This window comes from Rhincodon typus, chromosome 25, assembly GCF_021869965.1.
Source record: "Rhincodon typus isolate 14 chromosome 25, sRhiTyp1.1, whole genome shotgun sequence".
Lineage (NCBI taxonomy): Eukaryota > Metazoa > Chordata > Chondrichthyes > Orectolobiformes > Rhincodontidae > Rhincodon > Rhincodon typus.
Window position 1 is genome coordinate 26,071,506 of NC_063356.1, and position 16,435 is coordinate 26,087,940.

At 39.8% G+C, this 16,435-nt stretch overlaps 1 long non-coding RNA gene across 1 annotated transcript in view; it reads right to left on the bottom strand.

The window, feature by feature from the left end:
• Window positions 1–233: 233 nt before the first annotated feature.
• LOC125486096 overlaps window positions 234–16,435 on the bottom strand; it is a 23,965-nt gene continuing 7,763 nt past the window's right edge. The window contains exon 3 of the long non-coding RNA XR_007264782.1: window positions 234–340. This is a non-coding gene — a long non-coding RNA (uncharacterized LOC125486096). The remainder of the gene's footprint in view (window positions 341–16,435) is intronic.

The following is a 16,435-nucleotide window of genomic DNA, read 5'->3' on the forward strand; positions in this document are numbered from 1 at the left end:
TGGACTGGGTTGGAGTTTTTTTTCAATATCATCCGAGATTTTTTTGGGAATATAGAGCAACTTCAATTTTTACATTTGCAGTGTTTCAACAAAAAATTCTGTTCTAACGAATCGGGTAAACCATGAATGGGCTTCATCCTCCAAAGCCTCTCTGATTCTGCACTTTTCTTTTTCTTCATTCAAGATGCTCCTTAAAACCTTGTAATGTTTTATTACATTGAAGACATGATATCAATTCAACTTGCTGTTGTTGTGTGCATGTTCAGTTGCTTGGTGCAACATTAACATTTACCCTTCCATTTGGAATCAGTATAGAAATCTCATTATACTTTCTGCCAATCTGAAAGGCAAATAATATTAAATACCAAACCGTTTTCTCAGAAACTAGATTGAATAAATTCAATTAATATGTAAATGAAAGTTCTACAGGAGGAATGCAACATGTTTGTCAGAAATTATTTCCTTTATAAAATATATTTTCTTCAGGTCAAACCAACCACTCAGCAAAATCTCGTCAGCGTTTTTCACAGCTTTTTGGGATAGAAAACCTCCCTAATATGAAAGAGCAGATGTTTTCTTATTACTTGCTTAATCTCATGAAATGCCTTTTGCTAAAATATTCTTGTGTTTTACACCTTTGGCTGGATTCCAATTGCCCAATGAGCAGATGGTAGAGGAGCCCAATAGAGCACTGAGAAGCTGGAGATTTCAGCAGCATATTAGTCAGTAGCATTTTAATGCAGCCCATGCATGAGCACTTGACTTCTTGGTTTAGCAACCAATTAGTGTGAGTGAGCATGATAACAAGCTGCATGAGTGTACGTCAGAGGTTTTAAGGGGAACATGCAAGAATTAAAGTTGAAAAGTTATCCGAATGTGCCAACAGATCGCAAAACTGCGGCAATGGGTTCACAATGCTACAAGAAAGCTCCTTGTTTCACTGAAGCTTTCAAGGACTGATCCTGAGGGCTCCACAGGCCCATAGAAAGATTACCTTTCTCGCCAACAGGAGGAAGTTGTCAGTCGCAGGGCACAAGAGCACAGGGTTGAAATTGCTCAGAAGTTTAGCAGCAGGAGAGTGATGCCTTATTTCTGGATGTGGAGCTGAAGTAAAGTTAATTACCTACTCAAGTCAGGAAGGGGAATGGTATGTTATATTCAGGTATATTTTGATATGCATCGAACTGTGCACACCTTTCAGTTTGCCTTTCCAAGTCTTTCCCAGCTGATATGATCTTGCAGGTGCACCCTTTCCTCTTCCCTTCTCCCATCTCCCACCTATTTCCTAGTCACATCTTCATCCTAATACAATGTCAAACCTGTCCCTCACAGCCAATCTCCATAAATGACATCTGATTCTCTACTCAACACATGCCATTTCTTCCATTCAGGTGTATCCGTCTCTCCTTGTAGAATAAATGCGCAGAGTCCATGAAGGAGTAACAAAGAGCTGGCCATCTCTATGCTGACAGCTGCAGAGGAGGAGTTGCAGTAAATAAGCCAAGTGTCAGACTGCCTAGCTGTTAGAGATGGGGCCCTCTGAGCTACTTAATAACAGAATTGAACATCACATATCCAGATAGCATATGGCACTCACTCATGTTGATTTGGCATCAGCAGCTCATTTTTGACTGATGCTTATTAAGAGGCCTCTTCACTTTTGATGTGCATTTGTGATAAGGCTGGTTTACAAATTGTAGGATTATTTTGTGTTAGAGGTGTTGGGAGCCATGTCAGCTTGGAATTTGGCTGTCAAATACATCACTGCTTCAGTCTAGCTGAACTGTGTACCTTGCTGTTAGTTTCCTCACCACATCATGCCCATCTACTCATGTTACTACACCTCATCTCTCTCTTACTCTGAAGAAAAAGTTATTTACTCAGCATTTCCTCCCACATAGAACTCCGGTCCTTGCTGCTACCTTATGTGGTACAAAGTGCAATGCACCACTATTAGTCTTGATAGCTGAATTATGCATACTGGAAAATGCCCCAGATGTGTCCTGTCACCTAAAGTACAGCATTACCATCGTGGTCAGTGACATATTTTTTGCTCAGGTGTATACAGTAATGAGATAGTGATGTATCTGATGTTATGGCAGTACCATTAGCTGTTATGTGTTATAGTCTGAGAAGGAACAGTCTATACTGGAGAAGATTTACAACAAAGTATGTTATAAAAAATAAATAAAAAGTGTTTTGTAGAAACTACTGGTAGAGTCAGCCTCTAGTCACTCCACGATAGAGGAAACTTTCCCTAATATACATCTAGCCACAAGTTACCCAAAGAGACATTCAAATAGGTTCCAAAATTGGAACCAAGCCATAAAGCAAACCTTCTCTTCCACATTTTTGGTTTCCTAATGGGTGTCCTCAACCAGGCGTTCAGTGGGTAGCTATAGTGCCAGAGGAGTCAACCTTGAACTCGACTTAAAGGTGTGAAAAAGCTCAGAGCAGCTGAAATTGTCAAGGTATGTCCATGAGATCTTGCAACAGGATGACTTTTTAGTGATTGAAGGTGAGCTGCATATTGTTAGAGCTATTGATGTTGTTGGTCATTTTGATTCCCATCTGAGGTCCAAGTTATATTGCACCCAAGCTGCATTGATGATTGACAGATGGGAAGGATGGATAAGTCACACATCTCCATGGCAGTTAAAATGACTTCCAAACCTGTGGGCATCACCTCCGTCAAGTGGAGGCACATTCTCAGAATATGTGCATGAGCAAAAACTTTTCACAAAGGGCAAGGGAACTGATGTAAAGTTTGAGTCAATTTTGGATTTTTTTTGCCCATCATTTTCTCATTCCTCTCAATTCCACTATTCCTTCAACTTTGCTTTGACTAGTGACTTCCAAGAAGCTTTTGAAATTAGAGCACTTTCAGTTAATTTCCAAAATCTAAGTTAAAGCAGTTGCTAATTTTAACATATTGCAATTAACAACACATTTATCTCAATGTGATTTCCTGCTTTCAACCAATGGATATAAGGCTGAAGTCAGTGATTGCCAATGGATTCCTGACTTTGTGCCAATTTCTGCCATTTAACACATTGCCCACTCCTTAACCTACTGACTTTTTTAGGTTTAAGTTCTTTCTTTTACTTCTCTGGAGATAGAGCTGTCAATAAAGCAATGATATTAATTGTATTAACTGTCATAACAAAGATTTTAACAACTCAGCAAAGTAATGTAATAAACATGACCCAATATCATCAGAAATGTAAAGTTGTGGCTCTGTAAGTTGGATAAAATAGCCTAGATGTTTCACAATGTATCACATTGTATATGAGCTCAAAAAGCTGAATTAACATCATATGTCCAATTCTCCGCTTCATTAATGTTGTTGCCTTCTTACTATCTATATGCAAGTGAGTCTAGGCATAGGGAGGTGCATTGAAGAGGTGAGAGTATCTATCAAGTCCAAATGATTCATTAATTGTAAGTTTATTGAAAGTTTCTGATCAGTTTTTTTGCAATGTTTTGCTGTTACCAAGTACTTAGTCAGCAGCTTTAATGTTATTTTCTTTGAGGCTCCCATCCACCACTGCATTCCACATTTGGTGGTTCACAAAGGTAAGACCAGTTCCAATAGTGGAATTGAGAGGAATGAGAAAATGATGGGCAAAAAAAATCCAAAATTGACTCAAACTTCATATCAGCTCCCTTGCCCATTGTGAAAGAGTGACTTTGAAGGCGATGGACAGGGGTAAGCTTGTGCTAGATGTAGCCCATCAGCAATTTCCTGTGATTGCCACACACGTTGGTGATTGCCTGCCTAATTAAGCATACCACAGTCTCTCCACATGTGCCCAAATAAGTCAGCTCGGGTCATATTACTTAAGTCCACCTGATAATGGATATCAGATCAGAGGTTCAAATGCACTTGCCACTCCTCCCTTCAGGGAATCTACTCCGCCTCCTTCAAATAAGAATGTCCACTGGCGACCGTATAGAATTCAAGGGTAAATATTGTGTCTGAAGTTGTAGGGACAACTGGGGTCAGGTAACAAGAAGAATATTAAATTTAGAGCAGTACACACTGGAGCACTGAATTATCTTTAAAAATATACTTAGTTGAAAAACTAAATGCAAGATGAATAATAAGCAGAGTTCACTTTGGCCACTTAAAAATAGCCAGTAGAAGTCATGGGTTAAAATAACAGTTTAAGGAGGCTTGCATTAATTGAATGAGTGGTCTCCCAGGCTTTGTTTCATACTGGTGCCCAGCATTGCAAAATGCCAAAAAGAATTTGTTGTGGAGCCAATTATAATGAATTAACATAATTTTGTAGCCACTAATTAGGTCAGTGCACGCTATAAGCACATTGCAGAAACTACCAAACATTTTCCTCCCACAGAATTGAGAGTTTAGCACCAGATCGACTACGGTCTGCCTACTTGTTTCAAGAAGTTTGTACAATTCCATAGGTGCCACTCCCGTGCAACATCATGCAACAAGCAAGAATATGTCTGTATAATGCACTGGTACGTCAATGTTTGGAGTATTGTGTACAGTTCAAGTTTTGATACTCTGGTAAATATGTCAAGGTATTGGAACCTTTTCCATCGAAATTAAAACTAGAGGAAACTTATGACAGGCAGCTGATGCAATATGGTGCAGTATACAGGATTTGATGCTGGAGACTTTTAATCATGTAAACATTTTACAATCAAACAGGTTTCAAGTTGGTAACAGGAGTGAATATGGGAGATAAAAGGGAACTATGCCCACTAGTGGAGGAATCTAGGACCGGGGGTGTAGTCTAAAAATTAAAACCAGGACCTTCAGTAGTAAAAATAGGAAACACTTTTACACTCAAAGCAAGGGAGAAGGTTTGAACACTCTTAAAAACACATTAACAAAAGCTAAAAAATTTAACAATTTGTAATCTAACATTGATAGATTTTTGTGAAAGTGTTTTGATGCAAAGGCATTCAATTTAGACATAGAATGCCATGATTTCATTAAATGGTGGAACAGATTAAATGATCTAATCTTGTTCTAAAGTTCCCTCAAAAGGCTAATGATGTTCCATTGAAGTTGAATACATTCAATTCTTAGTACTGTAGAACTTACTAGTTTCTATGGCTGATAGTAACTTATGAGTAAAATTATTTTCCAATTGAAACTTGAGTTTCATAAAATTACAACACAGCATGAAAAAGGGTCTTTGATCCAAGAACCCTAAAAATAAGAACATTAAATGCATTCACACACACATACACACAATAAAGCTCGATGATTTTCAAAATAATAATGACAATGAATACAATACACTTTTCAAAGCTAGTAACACACATACAATCAAAGCATTATTTAGTTTGCAAAGTCATATAAAAAGGTACATAAACTAATCGGTGAAGGTCACCTGAAATGTATTTATAGTATGTAATAATTGTCAGTTTAGAACCAGCGCACTAGAGTTCACAACCAGACAAGAAGGACATAAATACATTGCAAAATGAATTGTGTTTCCTTTGTATCACGTTTAACAAGAGTGGTTTAAATTGGAGTCACTGATTTGCACCTTATTGTCCAACCCTGAAACTGAAACTCAATTAAGCAACTGAACCCAAGTTTAAACACAGTTGAAATTTTAGGAATACACATGGAAGAGATTTCCAAACTTTGACCACCTTTTATGCTTAGAAACACCTCTGTGTTTCCTATTTTCATTTTTGAAAGATCCAGCTCTAAATGTTAGATTATGGTCCCTAATCCTAAATTCTCTAACCAGCAGAAGTAGCTTCGGTCTTCTTTAGTACATTATCCTCCTTTAATATCTTTAGGATAAGTATTACAAAAAATGATTACACTAACAGCAAAATAATTAATAAAGGAAATAGAGCAAAAAGAAGCCCATTAGAAATAAAAAACTGGATACATTGGCAGCATCCTGCAATGTATCTACTCTACTGATTGGTGATTGTTTGCTGCTTATATCCATGCACAATGTGGATCACCAATAAGTCAACACGTTTAAAACTTGTGAATGTTCAAACCCATAGATGTGATCCATAGTCAAATATTCATCTTGTTTTGTAGTTAGTATTTGAGAAACTGAACACTTTCATCACAAATGTTCATTGTATGCCTGATGAATGAAGGACATTTTCTAACAGAAATTCATTCACTGTTATTTCCCTCAGATCAACATTTTTCTGTAAGTGAATACGTCATTTCTGGACCCGAATTTCTGGTGTTTAGCAACCCAAAGATGTTGCTTCGGCGGCTAAAACTTCTAAAAAAATCTTTTATTTTGTCCTTACAGCACAGAATTTACAAAGAAGTTTCATTGCTTCAGAATATCCCACAGTGCACTATACTCTACAAAGCATTTTGGAATGCATTCATTGTTATTGGAGGGATGTGCTAGCACTGGAGAGGGTGCAGAGAAAATTTACCAGGATGTTGCCTGGGCTTGGGGAATTTTAGTTATGAGGAGAGATTGGACAGCTTTGTTTTTTTTCCCTTCGATTGGTGGAGATTAACAGTGGACATGATTGAGATGTATAAAATTATGAGGAGCATAGATAGGGGAGACAGAAGGAAACCTTTCCCCTTGATGGAGGGGTTTATGAACAGGGGCATAGATTATAAGATAAAGGGCAGATTGTTTAGAGGAGATATGAGGAAAACTTACTCACCAAGAGGGTGGTGGAAATCTGGAACTCACTGCCTGTGAGTGTGGTGGAGGCAGAAACTCTCATAACATTTAAAAAGTATTTAGATGTCCACTTGTGATGTCAAGGCATATAAGACTATGGGCCAAATGCTGGAAAATGGGATTAGAATAGTTGGACAGTTGTTTTTTATTGGCATGAATGTAATGAGCTGAAAGGCCTTTCTCTATGCTGTGGATTTCTCTGACTCTTAAAATGAAAGCAAGCGAGTTCCACAAAGAGCAATAAGATTACTGGCCAGGTAATATGTTTTAATGACATTGGTTTAGCAAGATACATTCTCTTTGAGACCTGGAGAATTCTCCTTATCTTTGAATAGTGCCATGAGGCCCTTTGCTTTGCTTGAGATGGCAGACTAGAACTCATTTCCATGTCTCTTCCAAAGAGACATGGAAGGGAGAAGAGTCAACTAAGTTAGTAAACTCAAATCTTATGATGAAAACCTTCCAACTTAGATGTGAGAATAAGCTCATAAGATGTAGGTGCAGAAGTAGGCTATTCAGCCCATGGAGTCTGTTACACCAATCAGTGAGATTGCAACTGATCTGATAATCCTGAACTCCATTTTCCTGCCTTATCTCCATAACCCTTGATTCCCCTACTGATTTTAAAATAAAACTGTCTCTGACTTGAATAGAAATAACAAATTTATTATTGACATTTCCTCTTCTTTCCTACACTTCCTAGTGTTGAGGAGGTTGTAAAGGCCTGTCTGTCTTTGTTAGGAAGTTATGCAACAGGCAACCACAAATCTCAAAACATGTCAGACTCTCCAGCCAGTAGAAGCACTGCTGGAGCCAATGGTCTATTAAAGGATACTTTGAGGTGCTATATGATAATCATCATCAGCCCCCTCTGCAACTGTGCCCAGGTTTCTGGCAGGAGTCATGAACTATTTATGAAGGTGTATCCCTTATCACCTTGCTGCTGACTTTTGACTTCAACCTGTTGGATGGCCTAAGGACAACCTAAGGATTGGTGGAGGATAAATGAATTATGACCGTTGCCCAGAAACCAGGTATACACTGTGTGATGCACTGCCTAAAAACAAATATTCATTTCTGTTCACAAAGACATCAGGATGATGATGAGAGGATAGAAGATAATGTGAATGCCGTCTGTTGCATCTTAGATTGTGGGCATTCCAGCAGTATGAGCAAAGGCAAGAACTCTCTCATCTTGCTTTCTCTGTTCATTGGAAAGGTGATGTATGTGTTCTTCCTGAGAGTTTCTGTGATGTCCTGAATGCAGCAAACTGGAAGATACCAATGATGTTACCTTCAGCATTCCATACAGAATGCCCAGAAGCCAACTAACAGCATAAACAAAGAAGCACCTGTTAGCTTAGTGTATTCATCTGACTTGGGCCTTCTGTGCACTCGCCCACATGGGCCCTACATCCCATACACCCACTTATTCCCCATTATCCTCAATTTCCTTTGCCCCAGCATTTCCAGTAATACATTTAACTGTCTAAGCTGGCTTTCAAATTCCCTTAATAACTGCCTCACTTTATATCGATTTCATTGTGTCAGAAATTTTGTCCGATCACACCTTAGCAAAATCCGTTCGGATGTTTTCCACATTGAAGGTATGTAATGAATGCAAATTGGCTACGATTTGAATGAGATTCTGTAGAGACTGGTTGGTAGAATGGATTAGACTCATATGGAGAAGAATGTTGGTGTAAATAGCCAAATGGCCTGTATCTGTGCAGTAACAGTCTATCTAAGGTAAGTTAAATTGCATTAAATTTAAGTTGTAGAGCTTACAAGTCATCATTTTACATTAGTTCCATTGTCAATTGTACCTTCACCTGTACTCTACTGGCTTCCAGAAAAACAGTGGTGCAGGCAAAAGATTTTCAATAAATGCTTCAGTGATTTGATGTGCTTACTTTGTTGGTTCTGACAGCTGTAGGTTACTTGGTATTCTCTCATCTTTACATTACAATGTTCCCATTTCAAAGCTTGAACACAAAAATCAAGTCTGATACTTTAGTGCAGTATTGAGGGAATATTGCATTAGTTTAGCTTCTGCCTTTCAAGTTTGATATTAAACTAGAGTTCCATCTGTTTGCTTGGGCAGATGTAAAAGATTTCATGGCACTACTCTTAAGAAAAGTCAGTGAGTTATCCCAAGTATTCTGGACAGTATTTATCCTCAATCAAAATCACACAATAAAAATAGATTATCTGGTCATTATCACATTATCATTTGTAGATGTTTGCTGTGTGTATATTACAAGTTTCCTGCAATACAACCGTGACTATGCTTCAGAAAGTACTTTGTCAGCTGTAAAAGCTTTGAGACATCTGGTGGTCGTGAAAAGCACTATATCAATGCTAGTCTTTAATTTTCTTTATTTCTGTTTGTCTCTTCACATATTAATACTATAATACTTCAAAACTAATGCTCTTCTGAATCTGAGATAACTGCTGTATTGCCATTCTGAGCACTTTCCCAAGCTTTCCTCAGTGCTTTGGTGGTCACAAACAAATCCAGGTGTTGCCGTAAAACAGCCCGTTCCCAATCCAAGGCAAGGCCATTGTCAACCAAAACAGACAGTAATGCACTAAGCCTGTTTTTCATGTATTTTTCTTCAATTACTTATTGCCATGTCTTATTAACCCTTGATGATTAAGCCTTAATGATCTGCTTTGGACATAACATTTTTAATTCTAACACTAAATTCCACTCCTTGATATCTTTAAAACAGGTGATCAAGACCTTATATAAGCATATATATTTTGTTCAATAGTCAGATGCTGATCATACATGTGATAAAGTTTAATGGCTCACGCTTACTTGGTGGCAGGTTGTGCATGGATTTAAAAGATTGTCCTGCTTTTTCTTCACTTATACCCATCTTATGGAAATTTCTACATTATTACCCACCTTAGTTGTAATTTTTACCTCCTTCTCACCAATTGCATTTGCATTGTTTCAAAGTCAGTTTCTCGATGGATTGTGCCTTATCATTTAAACAATGTTTTTGTGCTCTTCCAGGCCAAACTAACCATTTTGTGAAGTAGGTTTAACATGTCTGAGACCCATTCTTCAGTGCATTTTTTCCATGCGTTGCTGAATGCTAGCTATTTCATATGTAACGACCACCTTTGTACACTTATATTGGTATCCCAAGACCATGCCATGCTGAGCCACTGCTTCTTGGGTGTCAAGGTGGAAGGCTTTAGATTTTGAATTGGCATTGTTAACACTGAGGCTAGACAGTGCACTCTCATTCCAGTGTGCCTACTCCATGGGTCACAACATAAAATTAAAATACTTTTTCAAGTTGCCAAGATAACCAATTTCATACCACATCTATATCAGGTTTTAAACAAAAAGATGTATCAACTAGATCTCGAAATAATTATAATGCTGGGTTCATCATCAAAACAAACCGTATTCAGCAAAGACACACACACTCATTGCATTTTCAAATAGAATTGGACATTGTGATGGGATTCGCACTAGGGAGTAGTGACATGTCAATTGACTGGTATTATTGTTTGTTAAAAGATTTCATTAATGCCAAAACTTGCCCCATCAATATGCAGCTTCCTATCCTGTCAGAAGGAAACTGGACAGCGACAATTCCCAATATAGTAGTCAGCGCCAGTACCTGGTAATTTCAGCACATTGCTTGCTTCTCCAGGTCACCATCTTGTACACCCAGCCATAATGACTCTAGATATATGCCAGGGCACCAACTGCACATACCCCATGTCCACAGAAGATTGCGTTGTGTACCTACGAACTGTTTAAGACACTCATGGCACTTGTCTGATCCAATCCCCTTACAGGATTCCTCTGAACTTTAAAGCTGCACTTTGGGGTACATCACTGCTATAAGGACACTTTGCCTTCAGGCACAGGAACCCACTTGACTGATTTGACCATGCTGCACCTCAGCCCTGCTTCTTTATTCCCATAGCACTTTCTCACCTTGTGTCTATTTGGATGCTCACAGAATTCCTGCTCTGCTATTGTGACACTTTGCCCCAGCCAGAGCTACCAGGCTCACATTATTTCTGTATTACTTTGCTGTTTAGTTCAGACACAAAACCTGGTTGTTTGTCAGGGTTGTCAGCAGTCCTCAGCTTAGTCAAGGGACACAGTCTTTAATCAAGTGTCCCGGTACGGTAAGTTAAAGACAGCTCCAAGATTGATCCAGAGGCTTAACTATGATTAGGCAGCATTTCAGAGCAGTCAGGATCAGGATCCCCTTCTCACAGTCGTTGAGAAGCTGAATGTCAAGTAGCCCACCTTGGCTGTTTCTGCTGTATTATGGGCTGTTTTCTCCTGGAATGAGAGAAAAGGAGGGATTGTGTGAGATGAAAGTGGGTGGCTCAGCTGGTGCAGGTGGGGTAAAGGTGAGGTTCCTGAATGAGTGAGTGAACAACACAGACACCATGTAGGGTTAGGAGGCAGGAGGTTAGCTGTGGGTGAGAGTGAATGTAGGAAGGTGTTGCATTATGAGAGTTATAGACTATGAGCCTTGGTGGGAGGTGAGTGCAGTAACAGAGTTGGAGTAAGCATCAGGTAGCAGAGGGAAGATGGTGACATTTATATTAGAGAAGGTCAGTGAACTTCTTTCATTGCTGGGCAATCCTCCAGATGACTGAGACCTCACTGATTCGACTGGCAAGCTTGGACGAAGCTGGCAGGGTCTGCTGGTGCTGAGTGAAGAGGACATCTCTGCTCTGCACCAGCCTGTCCATCAGGACTTCCAGGTGTGTGTCTGCAAAGTGCAGTGTCAATCTTTTCTTATCTGCCACATCAGGGACAAATATCATGAACTGTGCAGGACAGATCCGAACTGATCATGCTTCTCCTGGATGCACAACAGCCCTTTAAATATTGTGTGGGAACTAGAGATGCTCATCTATTCTGGGATATCTCGTCAGGGGCTGTACTTCCAGGTACAGGGAGACTTAACACCAATCATGTGATTTCTAGGAAGCCTTGTTAGAAAAATGAACTGTCATGGTTCACAATGAACTTTCAATGAACTCTTTTAAAGAAACCACTACAGATATGCCCAGAAAACATGAAGAAATTTCCCTTTTCCACAATCCTCAAAACCCAAGTACTTTAAGCAGTATTCAATATGAAGCAACTTTGAAACATATTGAGCAATGTTCTAGGATGTTGTTGTTTCTTTCCCTCTATAAATGCTTGCTTCATTCATGTAGTTTTATTTGCTGTTCTAATCTAAAAGCTATTTGCAGCAAGAGGGTGAGGGATCTCAGGTTCCTTAAGAAAGTTGCCTAAATGCCAAAAAAGACACATTTTGTTCAAGATTTTCATCTAGTACTCATCAGTACATTTGCAAGAGCACCAGTATAAAGGGGACTAACATTTTCTTTGAAAACAAATGAAAATTGTGTGCTGATTGGTTGGCAAGTCAATTCTGATTGGTAGAGCTGTTATCATGCAGAATACACGAGCAGAATTTTCCCAGGGCCTAAACAACATTAACTATGGAGAAAAACCTGGGAGAATCTGGTGGGTTATCCAGCGATGCCTTTCTCGATGTGGGAAGCAACAAGTCACATTTTCTCTGTGGTTCTCGACATCGAGAGAAGATTTTCGCTCATGGGTAGGTAGCAAGATGCATATAAAAGGGATAATTGCTCATTATCACCCTCATTATTAGATAATTTCACCTCATTAATGCACAGGTTGCCTTTATACAATTCGCTGGATGGAAACCAGATGCCAAGAATTCTTGTCATGAAAACTAGAGCGAGTACTTGGCAACGCCAGCTTGTTGTTCACCCTCCTGAACCTCCCTCTTGGACGCCAGGCACCATTGTCTCAGGGTATGCTTCACAGGCAGCAGCTTATGTACACAGATTCTGGCACCCAACCAGGGCCAGCCTCTCCTCACCATCACGGTACATCTCTAATCCGCTCACCATATGATTCTGCACTTTAATGCTGCATTTTGAAGTGCATCAGCCCCTTTCACTGCAACGTTGCTACAAAAATACTTTGCAGAAAGGGACAGGCACCCAGCTCGCACCAGGCGACATGTTTCCTTTCTAAGCGCTCACTTGCTTTGTACCTATCTGGATGTTCACTGCAGCCCTACCTTGCTTTTTCTTCACTTGCCATTTAGTAATTGCCTTCCCCCCACCACCCCCAACAACTATATTTGAAAACCCCACAGTATTTCCGCCTTTAATGCTGACACAAAGCCAGGCAGCTTATCAGTCAATTTCAAACACATAGCTTGGTCATGCAGGCTGTGTGCCAAATACAGTTCATGTGCATCAAACAAATGGCCATGTCTCAAAGTCCAGGGAGATATCCTTCAGTCAGGGACCCTGGGCAGCATCCAAACTCAGTTCAGTGGCTTGGGGATGGCTATTCGTCTAATTAGGGTCAGGAGGAGTCTGTCTCACTCCAGTCCAGGGAGTGGGCCATGTTCAGCCCTGCAGGTACCAAGCAAGAAGTTAGGGAATGCATAAATCATCAGTGGGGAACTTCACAAAGATCAGTCAGGGCTCTGCTCACTGTTAGTTGGTGCTGTGTCTCCAAGTCATAGCAGCATAGTATGGTCAGTCCTGGGAGTCATCAGGAATGAATGTCATGGGTGTGAATCTTAGGATAATTTTCTGTTTGGGAGGTGCGTGTAGACAGGGGGTCTCAGCACTGGGGACTAGAGACAACAATTTGGGATATTAATTTTTAAGGCCATTGAAAGGGGGAATTTCAATGCATAAGTAGTACATGGTGATCATGGGATGCTATGGAATAGGAGGTGATAGGTGGTCACTACCACTGTTGCCTTGCGGGGGGGGGTTAATGGGGTTGGGTGGGGTTGGGGGGTGCAGGTTGGTGGTGGCGGAGTGTGCAGCATGATGCTGGGCATGACCAGACTGTGGTGTTAAGCTTGGAGTAAGAAGGAAATTTGGAGTCTCAGTTCAGGGTGGTGGTGAGAATATTTGGGGGGTTCAGTAGAAATGGCAGTCAGGGAGTGCTAAGTAGAAAGGAAACTTAGAGTTTTGAGGGGCATCCTGATGACCAAGCCAAGCCTGGTACTCATGGTATTCAACATGACCAGCATCATCTTCCAAGATGTGCCATATTACTAAATGCAAATTGAAAATAGTTCTGATCATGGCAGGGTCACTCTCTGCTTGATGGTCAATAATGCAGGCTTCAATTCAACATGACAGGAGGTCCTTTAGGGGCAACTGCATTAGTAATGTAATTGCAGAGTACGGATGGAAATAATTTGCAATCAGATCATCGTGCATGCCGTGTACGAGTATGTAGGGTGCAAATACTTGTTGCAAGCAGTGTTGACCATGTCATTGGTCCTTGAAAATTGCAGATAGACATCTCTGTGAAGCAGAGAAATCACAAGTGATCTTAAAAGAGGCATCTATTGATCACAACCCACACAGCAAATGCAAGTCTTCCAAGAGTACACAGGGACACGGAACTGATTCCACCTCCATTTAAACAGTGCATCCCACTGTTGTTAAGCCTTCCTTTATAATGGACGTGAATATTCATTTCCTAGGGCATTTTCTGCTTTTTTTTTGCTCCCCAAGCAGGTGTGATCATCACTACTGCTACCTAGTGAAATGTAAGAAGAACAAATAAGTCCACGAACTACAATAACGTTCAGCCAAACATGAACAGCTCCTACATGAAGAGTTTGTAGCTGAAGGACCTCTGAAAATGCACTGAATGCACAGGAAGCCCAGGACCTACCATCCTCAATGTTGGGTGAGCAAGATGCAATGTTGGCTATCTGGCTGAAGATATCTCAGGACACTATCACTGGACTGTGCCGACTGCTGGATGAGGTCACGTGGCTTGAACGAATGGATGATCTTACAGAATAATGACAGAATACTGACAGGCCTGGATAGAGTCGACATGGAGAAGACGTTTCCATGGTAGGAGAGATCATTTACGTCACACTAGTATAGGATCAGGATATGTTCCTAAATCTTATCTTCTCAAAATTAATGAGCAGTTCTAGGGCTGTATGGATGACTGGTGGTTTTGACAACTTTTAAATTAACATTTAGAAAAGACTTGGGGACTATTTTCAATTCTATCTTGTACAGAATGTAACTTTAAGCATGACATTTAATTTTAGTGGTCATGTTTTTTTTTAGTTTTGGTGTAAATTTAAAATGACCATTAAATGTTTCTACTTATGGGTTAGTAGCAGCAATTAAAACAATTATTGGGTAGACATAGTTTATTTTAACCACATTGCATTTTGCCAGTAGTTATGTGGTTACATATTTGGCATATATGTCATGCCAAAGCAAAGCTAAATAAGTCAGATGTTTAGAATAGTACCATATTTGTTTCAGTTGAGGCAGTTTCAGGGGACATAATTGGCAATTGGGAGGTGAGAGATGACCTTTCACCTAATTCAGATAGAAAAATCTCTTACATCGAGATAAAAATCTTAATGTACTAATTTGGTTAACTTTAGGTGACACCAAGTTATGCATCTTACCAAACATGCAGCAGAATAAAAGTTCTGAAATTGTGTTCTACGTAGTACTTGCAGAACAAACTCAATTTAAATTATTATTTCATCCATCCACTCCAACTACTTAATTACACAGACTCTGTGATTCTATAAATACTTGTAACAAGGACAAGGTGGTTATTTAATTGAGTATTCATTTGAGTAATACGTCCTAAACATATTTCTGAGTTATGTACTTTATGACCCTGAAAATAGAGTACTTCCTTTGCACTGTGATTGTGTTTCTATCAAGAAACCCACCATGTCTGACAATTAGTAATAACTAAACTGATGGAAAAGGATCCATTGAACTTGGAATCTTTAGATTAATGCAGGAATGATGGCGCTATCAGGAGATATAGATAGTAGAGTGCTGTGGCATAATAAACCTGACAGTTGATTATCTGAGAACATGTAGCCCAGATTTTATGATATCAAGACTAGAATTCTGGCGTTTGATCTGACAGACAGGTCTCAAATTCTAGCCATACATAATCCATTTTTTGGGTGATAATGATGTCTCAATCTTTGATCAGTCAGCCAGTAGGCTCACCATATTGGTAAATGCCAAATAATTGGCCCACTGTCATTTATAAATCCAAAAAAGATGCCTGAGATCAGTTTGAAGCTCATATTGCAAGATTTATTTGCACTGATACAACTAACTCTACTCAGGAAAACCAAATCTACAAGTGGGAACAGTGGGAACAGTTCTGAAGAAGAATCATGCTGGACTCAAACATTTAACTGTTTGTTTCTCCACTGATGCTGCCAGACTTTTCTCCAGCAACCTCTGTGTTTGTGCCCGTTGCTCTCCACAGCTTGCCATCTCAATAGATACCAAATTTATGATGTTACCTGTCTCATCATTCAACAGAAATCGTAGCATGTGGTTACATTTCTCAAAATGGGTACAGCAGGATTCCTATGCCCTGTCTTTGACTTTAGTGGTGGGCAATTGCTCAAAACTGTCTGCAAGTAGACCAGTGTACATTCATAATATCATAGAAACCCACAGCAATCTGCTTTCAGACAAAATTAACTGCAAATTCTCTCCTTGTAGAATCAATTTCTCTACATTACACTCTATCGCCTCATCAAACATTGGACACCAGAGATAGTAGGAACTGCAGATGCTGGAGAATCCGAGACAACAAGGTGCAGGGCTGGATGAACACAGCAGGCCAAGCAGCATCATAGGAGCAGAGAGGCTGACGTTTCGGGCCTAGA